The following is a 15,097-nucleotide window of genomic DNA, read 5'->3' as shown; positions in this document are numbered from 1 at the left end:
CCGGCCTCGCTCGCGACGCGCGCGCGTCAGTCACAACTGGGCTGGGCCGCGAAAGCGGCCTGCGCCGCATCCGCCTGGGCCGAATCTGGCCCGGACAATCCCGACCGTCGTCCAGATCCGACGGCCAGGCGCCATTTTCGGCGGAACAAAACCGGCCGACGGCCGGCCCCTGGAAACCCTAGCCCCATTCTTCTTTCGCCCGTTCGCTCTCGCCGCGGCTGCGGCGGCGGCGGGGTCGTCTCTCCCGCGCCCGGCGATGGCCGGCGGCGGCGGTGGAGGGATGGCCCCGCCGGCGCACAGCCGCGGCAGCCCCCTCCTTCCTTTCTTTTCTAGCCTTCCTCCCTTCCTCCCTCCAAAAACCGAAGGTTCGAGATCCAGATGGAGAAAAGGGGCGGCGCCACCGCGGGTCCCCTCGCCGGCGAGCGCGTCCACCCGAGGGTTGGGCGCGCCGCCGTCGAGCGGTCCTGTGGTGGTGCTTTTGCGCCCTCCCCCGAGCCCCGAGCGGTTGCGCCGGTGGTTCGGGTGGACGTGGTCTCCGGCGAGCCCGAGGCTCGGCCGGCCTTTGCCGCTCGCCGTCGGTGGACGTGCGGCGGTGAAGGCGACGACAGGTAAGTTTCCCGGCGTCGCTCGTTTCTTTAGATCTAGGGTTAGGGTTAGGGTTTCTGTTTCGGTTTCTTTTTCGGTTTCTTTTCCGATCGTCATTCTTTTCTCGATCTACTGCTTTTCCCGATCTAGAATAGCTTCTAGGAGGTGTCTGATACCAATGTTATGCCCTAGCCTAGGATCACTAGAGCACATCTAGTCGGGTTCGAGAGAGAGACATGAGAGACTAGGAGTTCCTGGTGAGTGCCTAGTGTGAGAGAGGGGGAATTGGGGTACCTTCACCCCTAGGGGTGGGAGCAGCGGAGCTGCTGGCCATCGCGGGTTCGGTTGGTGTAGTTCTGCGCAAGGCAGCGATGCGCAGTGTAGTCCGGTCACCGGTGAAGTGGCAGTGGCGCTTCCCGCCGCTGCTGCGCAACCTAGATCGGTAGGTGTGTTGGTGGGGGCGGCTGGCTGCGGCGAACCTCGTGAGCCGAGCCGGGTCCCCCCACCCTGTTTATATAGCGCAGCGCGACAGGGGCCCACTACCCATTGATAGGGTAAGCGCCCCCGATCAGGGCGCAGATCAAGGTCCTGATTGGCCTTTGGGCCAATCGGGAAAGAGATCAATCTAACACAATGCTCATCTCCACAGCAAGTACAAGGGTAATCCTAAACGGAACACCTGGGCAGACCATCCATAACGCAAGGGGATTGAGGCAAGGCGATCCCCTCTCTCCTATGATGTTCATTTTGCTGATGGAGGTCCTACAACGTCTTCTGAAGAAAGCTGTGCAAAACGGGGTACTAGCTCCTCCTCCTGATCAAGCAATCCATCATCAATGTTCCTTGTACGCCGACGATGTAGTACTCTTTGCAGTACCCCAGGTGCAGGACATCATCACAATCAAGGAGATCCTCACTTTCTTTGGCAATGCATCCGGTCTTCATACAAACCTTCAGAAAAGCATGATAGCCCCCATAGCTTGCTCAGAACAGCAGATCAGTAGAATCAGAAACATTATCCCTGCTCAAGTTGCTGAGTTCCCAATTCAGTACCTCGGCTTGCCGCTAACTGTTGGACGCCTGAGAAGAGCACACTTCCAGTCTCTCATCGACAAGGTATCTGCCACAATCCCAACTTGGAAAGCCAATCTGATGAACAAGGCCGGTAGGTTAACAGTTGTGAAGGCGGTGATGAGCTCCATATGCACTCATACGCTAATTTCACTCAAGGTGCCAGATTGGGTCTTTCAAGAAATTGACAAAAGAAGGAGGGGATTTCTTTGGGCCGGGAAGAGCAGTGCTCATGGTGGCCAATGCATGGTGACATGGACAACAGTGTGCAGACCATTGGATTGTTGGGGGGTTGGGAGTTCCAGACTTGCGAATTGCGTCGTTCGCTCACAGACTGAGATGGCTTTGGCTTAGGAAAACTGATACAAATCGGCCATGGAAGCACCTCCCAACAGACTTTGCACAGGACAAGAACCTACTGCAAATATTTCAGGCCTCAATCCAAGTGCAGTTAGGTGATGGCAACCTGGCTCTCTTTTGGATGGACAATTGGTTAGGCCAGTCCTCCCCATGTATTCTTGCACCCGATCTATGCCGCCTGATCAGACCAGCCATCAAGAAGACAAGAACAGTTGCAGACGCTTTGCAGGGCAAAAGATGTATCCGGGATATTGCCGGACGAGCTACAGTAACTGCAATCTCCCAATATGTTTATCTGTGGCACGCCGTGGCCGGAGTTCAGCTCGATCAGGGCATCGAGGATAGAGTATCTTGGAAATGGGAGAGCTCCGGCATCTATTCAGCTCGATCAGCTTACAAATCATTCTTCATTGGATCAACGAAGCTCCCTGCTGCCACATCGATTTGGCGCGCTTGGGCTCCCCTAAAGGGTCAAGTTTTTTATGTGGTTGGGAATCCGAGAAAGGCTGTGGACTGCAGCAAGACGGCAACGCCATGGCCTTCAGGATAGCGCCGATTGCACATTCTGCGACCAGGAGCTTGAAACTTTTGAACATCTCTTCGCCAAGTGCAACTACACGCAGCAGGTCTGGCACTATGTCAGCTCCATGCTTAACCTTCAGAACAGCGCACCGGCTCAGAACGCAACCCTGACGGAATGGTGGCTTCAGAAAAGGGAAAGCCTCAGTAGCGCTCACAGGAAGGGCCTCGATTCTATTCTCTATTTTTATGCTCGTCTCATGGCAACTATGGAAGGAACGCAACGATCGCGCGTCTTCGAGCATGCAACGGCGAAGAATCCCGAAGAGCTGTACCGAGCTATCTTGCAGGAAGCAACGCTCTGGAGCGCGGCGGGAGCTAGATGCCTAGCAAGTTTCAGTTGGCCAGCGTCTTTGAGCCACTAGGGAGCTAACGTTCTGCTCTTGTTATTCTCTGTAAGGTTGCTCTTGTGCACCAATATAACACCTAGCAGTAACCACTAACCCGTGTGCATGCGCCCGGTTAGCCCGCGTTGTAATAAAACTTTCTTCTTCTTAATGAAAAGATACACAGCTCTCCTGCGTATTTAAAAAAAATTATAGGTTCCAATTCCACATATAAACGCACAGCACTTGCCGCATATGACATAGCTATTGCGTACCTGGAACTCAGTTTGATTTTGATTAATTTCATCGAATTTAGGTCAGCACAGCATGGGGAATGGGTGTTATAATTGGCCCAGCAATTGGGGGATACCTAGCACAGGTATCCACATAGATTATTATTTCTCAACTATTTGGATTAATTTTAACCTATTGTGTCCCATCCTTATTGCTAGCCTGTCAAACAATATCCACATCTGTTTCATGAGAAGTCAGTGTTTGGAAGGTATTCCTTTCGAGTAAAATTAAATTATTTTTGACACTAATCTAGAATGATTTTTTAAAAATTTTGTCTTGTTCATCCAACATCATGCAGTTTCCATATTTATTACCATGTATATGTATCTCACTTTTTGCTACCTTGGTTTTCATAAGCTCCCGGTAAGTACGACCTACTCTATGACTATATGTATGCTTTGAAATTATTTGTTTTAGTGTCATCATGAAGAGTTTTCCTTGTGTTCTATAAACATGTCTTGTTGGAACAATAAAGTAGTCGACTCCATGTGAATATTCTATCCTACCTTAAAATACACAAAAGCTAGATAATCTTGCACGCATGGGCTTTTTCCACTATTATTTTAATTTACTTGTCATTAATGGAGCAACTAAACAGGAGACCACATAAGCACAAAGGCCTTGAGAGAGCAGTTGAAACGGTAGAAGGTTCTACTAATCAAGAAAGCATAGAACCACCTAAGAAGAGCTTACTCAAAAACTGGCCATTTATGTCATCTACTATCACATACTGTGTCTTCTCCCTCCATGACACTGCATATGCTGAGGTACCATTTACTCACTCGATCTGCTCTGCTACTTTGAAAGATAATGGTTCTGAAATTTATTTGTTGTAATTCGATATCAGATATTTTCTCTATGGACCGTAAGTAACAAAAAATATGGCGGGCTTAGCTTTTCATCTAAAGATGTGGGCCAAGTTCTTACAGTTTCAGGTAATTCCAATTCAATCAACTGCTTTCCCAGAAAAAAAGGAGTCTTGCGCAACCATTTGATCAGTGTTTATTTGTGTTTTATAGTTAAGCTATACTAACTATACTTTATGGAAGGCCAATAATCATCCTTTGTTGAATTGTAGGCACCAGCCTTCTAGTATATCGACTTTTTGCATATCCTTGGGTTGATAAAACTTTTGGACTTACCCACTCAACCCAAATTTCATCAGTGAGTTGCTAAAGTCGCAATTATTTGACTATTTTTAGTTTGCTTGTACTTATTATTGCCTATTTTCTGTTAAAAAAATTTATAGTTCGTAACAATTGACCCTGAGCATCACAGGCACTGTCTATACCAATAATTGCTGCTTATCCCTTCATGACACACTTATCAGGAATAAGACTCGGTATACCGCTCTACATTGCAGCAATGCTAAAAAGTGTTTTTGCAGTAAGAACTTTATGATTATAGTGAAAATACATCACCACTTGCCACTGTGATGTACATGGTTAAATAGGTACGCTCATATATAGCATTAGAAATTTACGAGAAATAAAATGATGGTTATATTAGTTTAAATCTTTGTGCTTTATTCAAATATCTATCTTCGGGGATACTAATGTGAGTATCTTGATCACATAACAAGAGTTACTGGCACTTCTCTACTGCAAAACAATGCTGTGGTATGTGTCAGCAACTTGTGTCTGTTTCAATTGATTTATTATCCAATATCCTAACAAGAATTGAATTGTATTCGAACTGATGTCAAAATCATAAATAAATATAATATTTGAATTGAATGTTATTCATAGCCACAAGAACAAAGGGCTGCTGCAAATGGAATAGCTACAACAGCAATGTCTTTGTCAAAGGCTTTTGCTCTAGCTGGAGCGGGCATCATGTGCATATAGCTTGTGCTTTCTTGCATTCTTGTTGTTCGTATAATGTTATCTCAGTTCTCATTGAAATTCTTTTTGCTAGTTTAAACTATTATTCCTATCGTAGTGATTGAATTTTACCTGATAAGAATGAAATCATGGACCAATCTAAGATAGTACATGTAATCCGAAGAAGAAACACTGTTGAAGTACCTCTGTGATGGAAACTAGGGTGCTCGATCTTCCGTCAAGTGAAGGTAACTCTCGATATGGTGGAGAAACAACACACTCGATCCACCTTCTGATTAGCAAGATCCGAACCCCGCAATCGAAGCACCACTTCTCCTCTGGTTATCAACCGTGCACAGCCCGATTGACCTCGCCACGAAGGCTATCCCCTGCATGCAATCGAGAACACAAGCAAAGGCAAGGAAGAATGCAATTCAATTGCAGAAAACCTTGAATTTAAGCACACGAACTTGGGGTCTCACAAACCGATGAACGGCGACTGTCAATGATAGAAATAATCTAAGCAAAACCCAAACCCTAACTTCGCCAACTCTACTTAATATAAAGTGATTAGGGGCGTGTAAGACCCCTGGACGTGCCCCTAATGGGCTCCAACACGATACACGGTCCAACGGCCCGAAAGATGGTGACGTAGCACCCTGACAGACTCTGGACATTCAATTGTTTCGACGATTCCCGTTGACTCTGATGGAATTTTATCATGGGACCAGATCCATTGGAAGCTCTATCAAATTATTTTTCCATCATATATAGAATGTCGCAATCCGACTCCGTATGCGGCCTGGGCGCCCAATCTAAGGCAGACTGCTCCTGGACTCCGAGACAGGCTCGAACTTGATGTTGTTTGGGCCTCTGCATGGCTTGGATGCCTCATGCTGGTCCTCTCCGTCCCCATGCCTGTCTTTAAGTATTTCTTCTTCTTTCCATTGTTCCTAATCATATTAATAGCATCAGGTAGTGATCTATTCTCGAAATAACTAAAAAAGATTACATAGGAAGAAGTTCACCGCATCATCCATGAATCTCTCCAAATATTTCCTTGTCTTGTGTGTATCCATAGTAGTCATGTCCTCATCACTCTGGTTGCAGATTCTCATGGGCACAAAAGTGCCAACATGCCGCGTTCTTTCCAGGTATAGATCATATTTACGTGGAAGAGTTTTCAGAACCGTATAAGTTGTTGTACAATCATCATAGTAATAGGGCATGCCACTACCATTCTAATGTAAACAACAAGTGTGTGATAACTTACTGTACAAAAATAGTTACTCTAATCTAATATGACTCTAGTACAGTCACCATAGAGGATGTCGATTGAAAAGAATATTTGATTGAGCCTCATATATATGTTTCGTGTATATACAGGAGACCAGATGGTGTTTCTGCTACTCAATTTGACTGAGCTTATCGGACTCGTACTCACCTCCAAGCCTTTCCTGGCAGTTCCCCAACAGTACAGATGAAGCATAGAGCGTTAGGCCTGGTTTGGTTCCCTTTGCTTATTTTTAAGCAAGTGTCACATCAATATTTAGATACTAATTAGGAGTATTAAACGTAGACTATTTACAAAACCGATTACATAAGTGGAGGCTAAACGGCGAGACGAATTTATTAAGCCTAATTAGTTCATGATTTGACAATGAGTAAGTTGACATCCCTTTGTTTCGGTCTGATTTTTTCACAGCATAGCTCCTAAATCCCCTCAACTATCAGTGGGCCAAAGAGTTCCTGTCTTTTTAGACCTTGGACTTCTTAGCTTCTGGGCATGGGTCAATACAGTTTAGCTTGCCACCAAACTGCCCCTTGTCTTGTGAAGGCCCCTCTCTACTCCAAATATGCTTCCGCGCCGCTTCGAGGAACGACATTTGGGGGACGTCGAGGCGGGCTGGAAGCTCTTGGAGGCTGCGGGCGAGCAGGAGCGGCTGATGTTCGAGGCGCACACCGTGGTCGCACATGACGATGGCTCCGAGCTGCTGTTCATCGACCTCATGCACGGCTTGATCCTCCTCTTCAGGCTGGGCACAGCGATGGCGAGGTGTGTCGCATTCCCGTATGCTGAAGACGATAGCCATGATCTAGATATGAAGGCACCCGCGACGCGCCGCGACAATCTGGTCGCGGCGGATGTGGAGGAAGCTGCAAGGCGCCGCGGCGTGGGGTTCAGCGAGGGGAGGCTCTATGCTGTCCAAGACTCTCGCGGCTGGCACTACATCACCGTGTCGCACCTCCAGCGGCATGACAAGTGGACATCCATGTTCAAGGTTAGCATCGGCGAAGCTTTCTGGAGAGATCCAACAGTTGGGTCTCGGGTGAAGCTCGCAGCTACTGGCGTCGGACCAATAGACCCCACGAACTCCAACAAGATGACATTTTTCGTGCCAGGGGCGAAGCTAGAGTACAAGCGACCTAAGTGCACACTTCAATATGTATATATATAAAAATCTATGTCTAACCTATACAATGACAAAACGGTAACGGTAAAAATGCTTACTAAAATGTTGTATCTAACCAAATATTGTAGGAAAAAGTGTTAGGATGGGATGATTAGTGCATCGATATAACAAATTAAGGGATTGATTTGCACCAATTAAAATATGAGGAACACTTCCAAAATACTTAAGAGATGAAAAATACATATTTCTAATATTATTACACCAATTCTCCAATTACATTATTTTGTATATTACTTCAATACCCTAGGTCTCAAATATCGATGGATCTTTTCTTAGTTGACTGTCTCTCAGCTGACTGTCTGGTCTTTATTAATTATACTACGTTCTGCATATATTTGCTAATAATTGGCCTCACTTATTGTTGAGAAATCGGCTAGGAAGGAGGGGAGCACCTCTATTTATAGGTGCTCATGATCATTGTAGTGTTGCCATGTGGCAACTTCCACACTCTTCAATACAAAATATCCTAACTCTAGAACCCTTCTCATCCTTATCTAGTTTCTTATATTTCTACCATGCTAAAATATCTAGTTCTAGAGTATTCTACACTTCACCATGAAGCATGGCAATTATGGCTCATGCATTCTCTCCAATTTTCTAGAACCTTCTTACCTTGCCATGATCTTATCCTTATAAATGGTAAAGTTAGTCTCTTGAGATCTCCACAATCTTCTAGAATGTTCCAAGTATGCATTGCATATTTCAACACTCACCCCATGCACGCACTGCGTTGAACTAGCTACATGCAACAAAAGACTTGTTGGATCATATATTAATTTCGTGTCTGACTTTGCAGCAGCTACGAGCTCCCAACCTGCACCCGTGCCGGCCCCAGCGACATCGTGGCGTCAGTGGGTAGGACACCAAAAGGAGGTATGCAATTGTTTCCATTCCTAGCCAATAAACAAGATGGAGTGTGTAGGATCGGTATGCAATTGTTAATTTAGTAGTAGTTTATTCTTTTTACCATGGATCAATGAAAGTAGTTAGAGTAGTCGGTTCTTAGTTGGTTTAATTTGAGTTAACTGTTACCCACAAACATAACACATCTATCTAATTAATGTAAACAGTAATGATATGCATGGGTAGGAATAGCGTCAAAATGCAATAGCTCTACTCTTGCGGCAAGGCTGGCGGAGCATTGTACACTTGTTGACAGCCGTTCCTCCTCCAGGCTGCTGCTCGGCGGTGCTGAACACTGTAGACAACCCGGACCACGACTGTCTCTGCAATGTCGACGAGTACGGTGCCTTCGCCGAAGCCAACCTTGGCATCGACTCGGTGTGGATGCTTTACGGCACATGCGTGGGGCGCAAGGAGGCGGTTCCAACCGCTGGCTGCTGCCCCTCCTCCCCCTCCACCTCCATCGTCCCCAGCAGTGTTTTGAGTATAAACACTGGATGCTTTGTTTGATGATCTTTTGTGAATATGCCATGCTAATCGTTTCTGCATATAATTTCCCCTCTTAAGTAGGCTAACATGGAACACATTATGGATTCTGCTGTTTTGTGGCAACTTTAGACGATATGCGACCCCTTCAATTCTTTAGGCTATTTGATATGGTCCATAGAATTTTGGAGATAATTTCCCTCTTAGGGTTGTGGGGATGGAAATTGCTGTCCGTGTGAGGAGTCTTAGCCATACCCATTGATGTTGTGGGATTGTTTCCAGTCTTTGATCTAGGATGTATTTGAGCCTGTAGTGGTCTGTTTTGACTCTGAATTGTCGACCCGTGACAGTGATATTTACAGAATCTATTCTGGCATTTGAGACCTAAGTGTTTGTCCACCAATGTTACTGTGCTTTGATTTGGTTTGATGGATGCATTTATCCTCCTTTCACTAAAGCATGGCAATTATATTGCATTGGTCTTGTCAATTGTCTAATTTGAGTGCTCTACCTGTTTGTTTCTGCCCTATAACATAGTAAAATATGTACATCCACATTGTCTTTGTGAGTTTGGATAGAGCTTCCGGTTGAGGTGTCACTAAACCGCCCTTTTCTTAACATTCAGTATAGTCAGATTCTGTAAATAATATTCTTGGCATTATTTTGACATCTTAGCTGAGTAGGAACATATGAAAGTGCACCTATCAGATTCACATTCTCAGTACCTTTGCCATTTATTTACCCAACATGTTTTGGCATGCAGTCCGTCATGGTAGGGAAAAAGCGCAGTGGACAGAAGAATAGGAACAAGCCGCCAAAGAAACAAAAGGTTGAACCTGATGTCAAACGTGAACGACGGAAAGGTAGGGGGAAGAGGTCAGGCGAAGAGGACAAGGGAGGTGCGCCATCAAAGGAACCCAAGGTTGATCACCATGGACAAGAGGTTTCTGAGGTCAAACAGAATGAAGATAACAAGGCGAATGAACGATCGGAGGAACTCCAGGTTGATCCCCATGTACATCAGGTCCCTAAAGTCAAACAGGAAGCATCTGTTGGTCGTGGGCGCAATGTCAATAACAGGTTTGCTACTTATTTATTTAATTGTAGTCACTAACATGTTGTGGTTGTTCACTAATAAATCTAAAATAAAAATCAATAGGCATTCAAACCAACACCACCGGAAACAGGAAGGTTACCGAGTGCCTAAGGCACTCGGCAAAGGCCGAAAAACTCTCGGCAAAGAGTTCGCCGAGTGTAACACTCGACGAACGGCACTCGGCGAACTTTCCTACGGCAAACGGTGGAGTTGCCGAGTGTCGAACATCGAGCTTGGGCCCGGCGATTCACAACATCAGGCTCGACCAACTCTGGGAGCCCAACGGAATCCAACCCACAGAGCCCATAGGAAACGGAATAGGCAAATGTGTTGGTAAGTTCGACCGTGGCTGGCGAGCGCACGGTCACCCAAGGGGCTGGAAACGAAAAAAAACTAGAAACGAAAATGGTTGAAAGAAAAGCGGCGCACGGTCACCGAGCCGCCCGGCGCGCTCACCCAAGGGGCTGCCGATCTCGCCGGCGGCGCTGCCGCTCGTGCCGCTGGCCGCGGGGCCACCGAGCTCGGCGGCGGCGTTGCTGCTCGCAGCCCCGCCGCCCCCGCTAGCGCGGGACGGGCTCGCTGCTCCTGCCGCTCGTCGCCCCTGCAGGCCCTGGCGCTGGACCAGCTCGCCGTCGCCGTTTCTCTGGATATAGGGAACGAAGAGACTGGAAAGAAAGAGAAACAAAATGGAGAACGGGTGTGGAGTGTGAAGCGGTTGGCCCCATGAACACATGCGCGGCAGGTCATCGACCGGGAGGAAGGTTGTCAAGCGTAAAGTTAGCTTTGCGTTGGCACGTCGAGGTGTCGTTGGTGATCGCCGTCATGGACAACACGATCGAGGTGCTGGGCCAGCTCGTCATCGACAAGAACAAGTTCAAGCCAATGGCAGTGGTGAAAGATAATGGCTGGGACGTACGTACAGGGGATGGCGCCACGAGCTCAGGAGCAAGATGCAGCTTCGCGTATACTACGTACGATCTTGCAGCTGCGTACCACGTCCTCGAAGAGCTGACGACGTAAGCCGGCGACTTGCAGCCATCCCGGCGCCCATTGGTGTCCTGGAGCTCGCCGTCTTGCGAGCGACCGGGCTCCTGTCGATGAAGATGCCCCGGAACGGCGGGAGATCGAGCGGCGCCCGTCGACGCGTGCTGCGTGGCAAAGCAGGGGCAGAACGGAACGAAGTGGATCCGGACACGCACGCTTGCTCCTCGACACGGCCTCGATCACGGAGCTGGCGGGGCATGCAAGAACAGTTGATTGATTCGACGTACGTGTTGGACCCCGGCACCATATATGTTCGTCATCGTCGCTGGCGAGCTCGCAGCCGCACTCGCCGCCGTTGGTGCAGCGGCTCGGCCAGCTCATTGAATTCGGTGCGACGAGCGAGCTCCACCTGGCCGTGCCGAGCCAGCAGTTGGCGAAGGCGATCCTGTCGCTGGGCTGCTGTCCCGTTATGCTGGAGGTTTTCGAGAGCAGGGTGCAGCAGCAGAGCTAACTGCTAGATGGCCTACGGCGAGCGCGCCGCTGTTCCGGACGTGCGGTGGACCGGTGCTCATGGAGGCGAGAGAGCTAGTGGCATAGGCGACGGCGAACGTGTCCCAGCGCATGCTCAAAATGTTTAATGGACATCCTAGTCTACTTGGGATCAAAAATCTTTCAAAGTGTATATAAAAAACCTTCCCAAATTGAATTTCAAAGTTGCATATCTGACACTGTTTTCAGACTCCTCTCAGTTCAGCAACTAAGTTGAAAACCGCACAACTTTCAAACTTTGAACCCCATTTAAAATATGGATTCTTTGTTTTCTCTGACCAACAACATGCTCAATAGATTCACTGTAGATCAGTGTCCACTTGCGTTTCAAAACATCTCCTAGCTTCAATGCAAAATCTTTCAGAATCCAAATTCAAAGTTGGCTAAAGGTTACTGTTTTCAAACTTAAAAGTTTTTCAGATGGAGAACCGTAACTTCAATCAACCACTTTGAATTTTTTATGCTTCTTACTTGAATTTGATCTCTCATTTGCTTCCCTTGAGTTCTAAATACCTCCAAGGCTTAGCTTTATATTTTTGTCACATTTCTTCAGATTTGGATCTCAAATTTGCATTTTTGTCAAATTTGACCCAAATTTGGTTTTGGCCATAATATCTTCTTTTCATCTCAATTTCACCATTAACATTTTAAGAATCATTCTTAAGCCTTTAACAATCAGGTTGTTACAAAAACATTTCAAATAATGTGAAATCCAGAAATATAGGATGCTTGGTGGAGGGGCAAGTGATGAAGATCAACACTTGAGGTAGTAGAGCCTAATCTGTTTGATTTTTTTGGTTATGGGCAACCAACCAACAATGTAAACCTGCCTGGGAACTTTAACAATGCAAATCCTGATGATCAACTTTAGAATGGCATGGAGGGGAATGGCAATGCAGCTCAATAGGGACTATGGTCGGCTGGACCAAATGGGAAGGAGAGGAGGCTTTCATTGGACCTGTGCCAGCATCTCCTGTGCCGATTGGGCCTGTCATAAGCAATCAAGCAAAAGGTGATATCCCTGCTCCTATGCAGCCTGCTCCTGATCCTGCCCCTATCGAGGAGGGCAATGTTAATGTGTTTGATCTAAACATGACGCCAGAGGAAGATTTGGGTGGAATTGATGATTTAATTCAAGCTGCAGAAAAAATGGAAGCTTTGGAAGATATACATGAAGTTCATGAGCAGATCTTTAAGGGGATTGATTTTTCGGATGACTCAGCTAACAATGCTCCTGCTTCAGTTTGGGCTGTGCAGGATATGCAAGTTGATGTGTTTAAACCCCATGAAAATGGTTAGCCTATGCATTTTGTTCAAGAAGATGTCCAGGAAGCTGATCTTTTGGGAGTTCATTACCCTGAAGAAATTCCTGATGAGGATGGCCCCTAGCTGCCTAATGATGTCAATATGCAAGTTGGTTGTGTGGAGCTCTTAGAACCCAACTCGATCCTATTTTTACTTCTAGAGCAGATATGCAATGGGGTTCATCTTACCTAGCTAATCCAACCCATGGCCAAGCAGCCATTGGGCTAACTATTTCGTGCCAGGACAGTATCCTGAGTAAGTTGACATCCCTTTGTTCCAGTCTGATTTTTTCACAGCATAGCTCCTAAATCCCCTCAACTATCAGTGGGCCAAAGAGTTCCTGTCTTTTTAGGCCTATGACTTCTTAGCTTCTGGGCATGGGTCAATACAGTTTAGCTTGCCACCAAACTGCCCCTTGTCTTGTGAAGGCCCCTCTCTACTCCAAATATGCTTCCGCGCCGCTTCGAGGAACGACATTTGAGGGATGTCGAGGCGGGCTGGAAGCTCTTGGAGGCTGCGGGCGGGCAGGAGCGGCTGATGTTCGAGGCGCACACCATGGTCGCACATGACGATGGCTCCAAGCTGCTGTTCGTCGACCTCATGCATGGCTTGATCCTCCTCTTCAGGCTGGGCACAGCAATGGCGAGGTGCGTCGCATTCCCGTATGCTGAAGACGATAGCCACGATCTAGACATGGAGGCACCCGCGACGCGCCGCGGCAATCTGGTCGCGGCGGATGTGGAGGAAGCTGCAAGGCGCCGCGGCGTGGGGTTCAGCGAGGGGAGGCTCTATGCTGTCCAAGTCTCTCGCGGCTGGCACTACATCACCGTGTCGCACCTCCAGCGGCATGACGAGTGGACATCCATATTCAAGGTTAGCATCGGCGAAGCTTTCTGGAGCAATCCAACAATTGGGTCTCGGGTGAAGCTCGCAGCTGCCGGCGTCGGACCAATAGACCCCACGAACTCCAACAAGATGACATTTTTCGTGCTAGGGGCGAAGCTAGAGTACAAGCGACCTAAGTGCAGACTTCAATATGTATATATATAAAAATCTATGTCTAACCTATACAATGACAAAACAGTAACGGTAAAAATGCTTACTAAAATGTTGTATTTAACCAAATATTGTAGGAAAAAGTGTTAGGATGGGATGATTAGTGCATCGATATAACAAATTAAGGGATCGATTTGCACCAATTAAAATATGAGGAACACTTCCAAAATACTTAAGAGATGAAAAATACATATTTCTAATATTATTACACAAATTCTCCAATCACATTATTTTGTATATTACTTCAATACCCTAGGTCTCAAATATCGATGGATCTTTTCTTAGTTGACTGTCTCTCAGCTGACTGTCTGGTCTTTATTAATTATACTACGTTCTGCATGTATTTGCTAATAATTGACCTCACTCACTGTTGAGAAATCGGCTAGGAAGGAGGGGAGCACCTCTATTTATAGGTGCTCATGATCATTGTAGTGTTGCCATGTGGCAACTTCCACACTCTTCAATACAAAATATCCTAACTCTAGAACCCTCCTCATCCTTATCTAGTTTCTTATATTTCTACCATGCTAAAATATCTAGTTTTAGAGTATTCTACACTTCACCATGAAGCATGGCAATTATGGCTCATGCATTCTCTCCAATTTTCTAGAACTTTCTTACCTTGCCATGATCTATCCTTATAAATGGCAAAGTTAGTCTCTTGAGATCTCCACAATCTTCTAGAATGTTCCAAGTATGCATTGCATATTTCAACACTCACCCATGCACGCACTGCGTTGAACTAGCTGCATGCAGCAAAAGACTTGTTCGATCATATATTAATTTCGTGTCTGACTTTGCAGCAGCTACGAGCTCCCAACCTGCACCCGTGCCGGCCCCAGCGACATCGTGGCGTCAGTGGGTAGGACACCAAAAGGAGGTATGCAATTGTTTCCATTCCTAGCCAATAAACAAGATGGAGTGTGTAGGATCGATATGCAATTGTTAATTTAGTAGTAGTTTATTCTTTTTGCCATGGATCAATGAAAGTAGTTAGAGTAGTCGGTTCTTAGTTGGTTTAATTTGAGTTAACTGTTACCCACAAACATAACACATCTATCTAATTAATGTAAACAGTAATGATATGCATGGGTAGGAATAGCGTCAAAATGCAATAGCTCTACTCTTGCGGCAAGGCTGGCGACCCGGACCACGGCTGTCTCTGCAACGTCGACGAGTACGGTGCCTTCGCCGAAGCCAACCTTG

The 15,097-nt window shown here is 46.6% G+C and overlaps 1 pseudogene; it reads left to right on the top strand.

Moving 5' to 3' along the window:
- Nucleotides 1–6,522, top strand: part of LOC101783189 — a 19,445-nt pseudogene extending 12,923 nt beyond the window's left edge.
- Nucleotides 6,523–15,097: the final 8,575 nt, after the last annotated feature.

Source organism: Setaria italica, chromosome VIII (genome assembly GCF_000263155.2).
Source record: "Setaria italica strain Yugu1 chromosome VIII, Setaria_italica_v2.0, whole genome shotgun sequence".
Lineage (NCBI taxonomy): Eukaryota > Viridiplantae > Streptophyta > Magnoliopsida > Poales > Poaceae > Setaria > Setaria italica.
The sequence above is the reverse complement of the archived record's forward strand: the minus strand, read 5'-3'. Positions and strand labels throughout refer to the sequence as shown.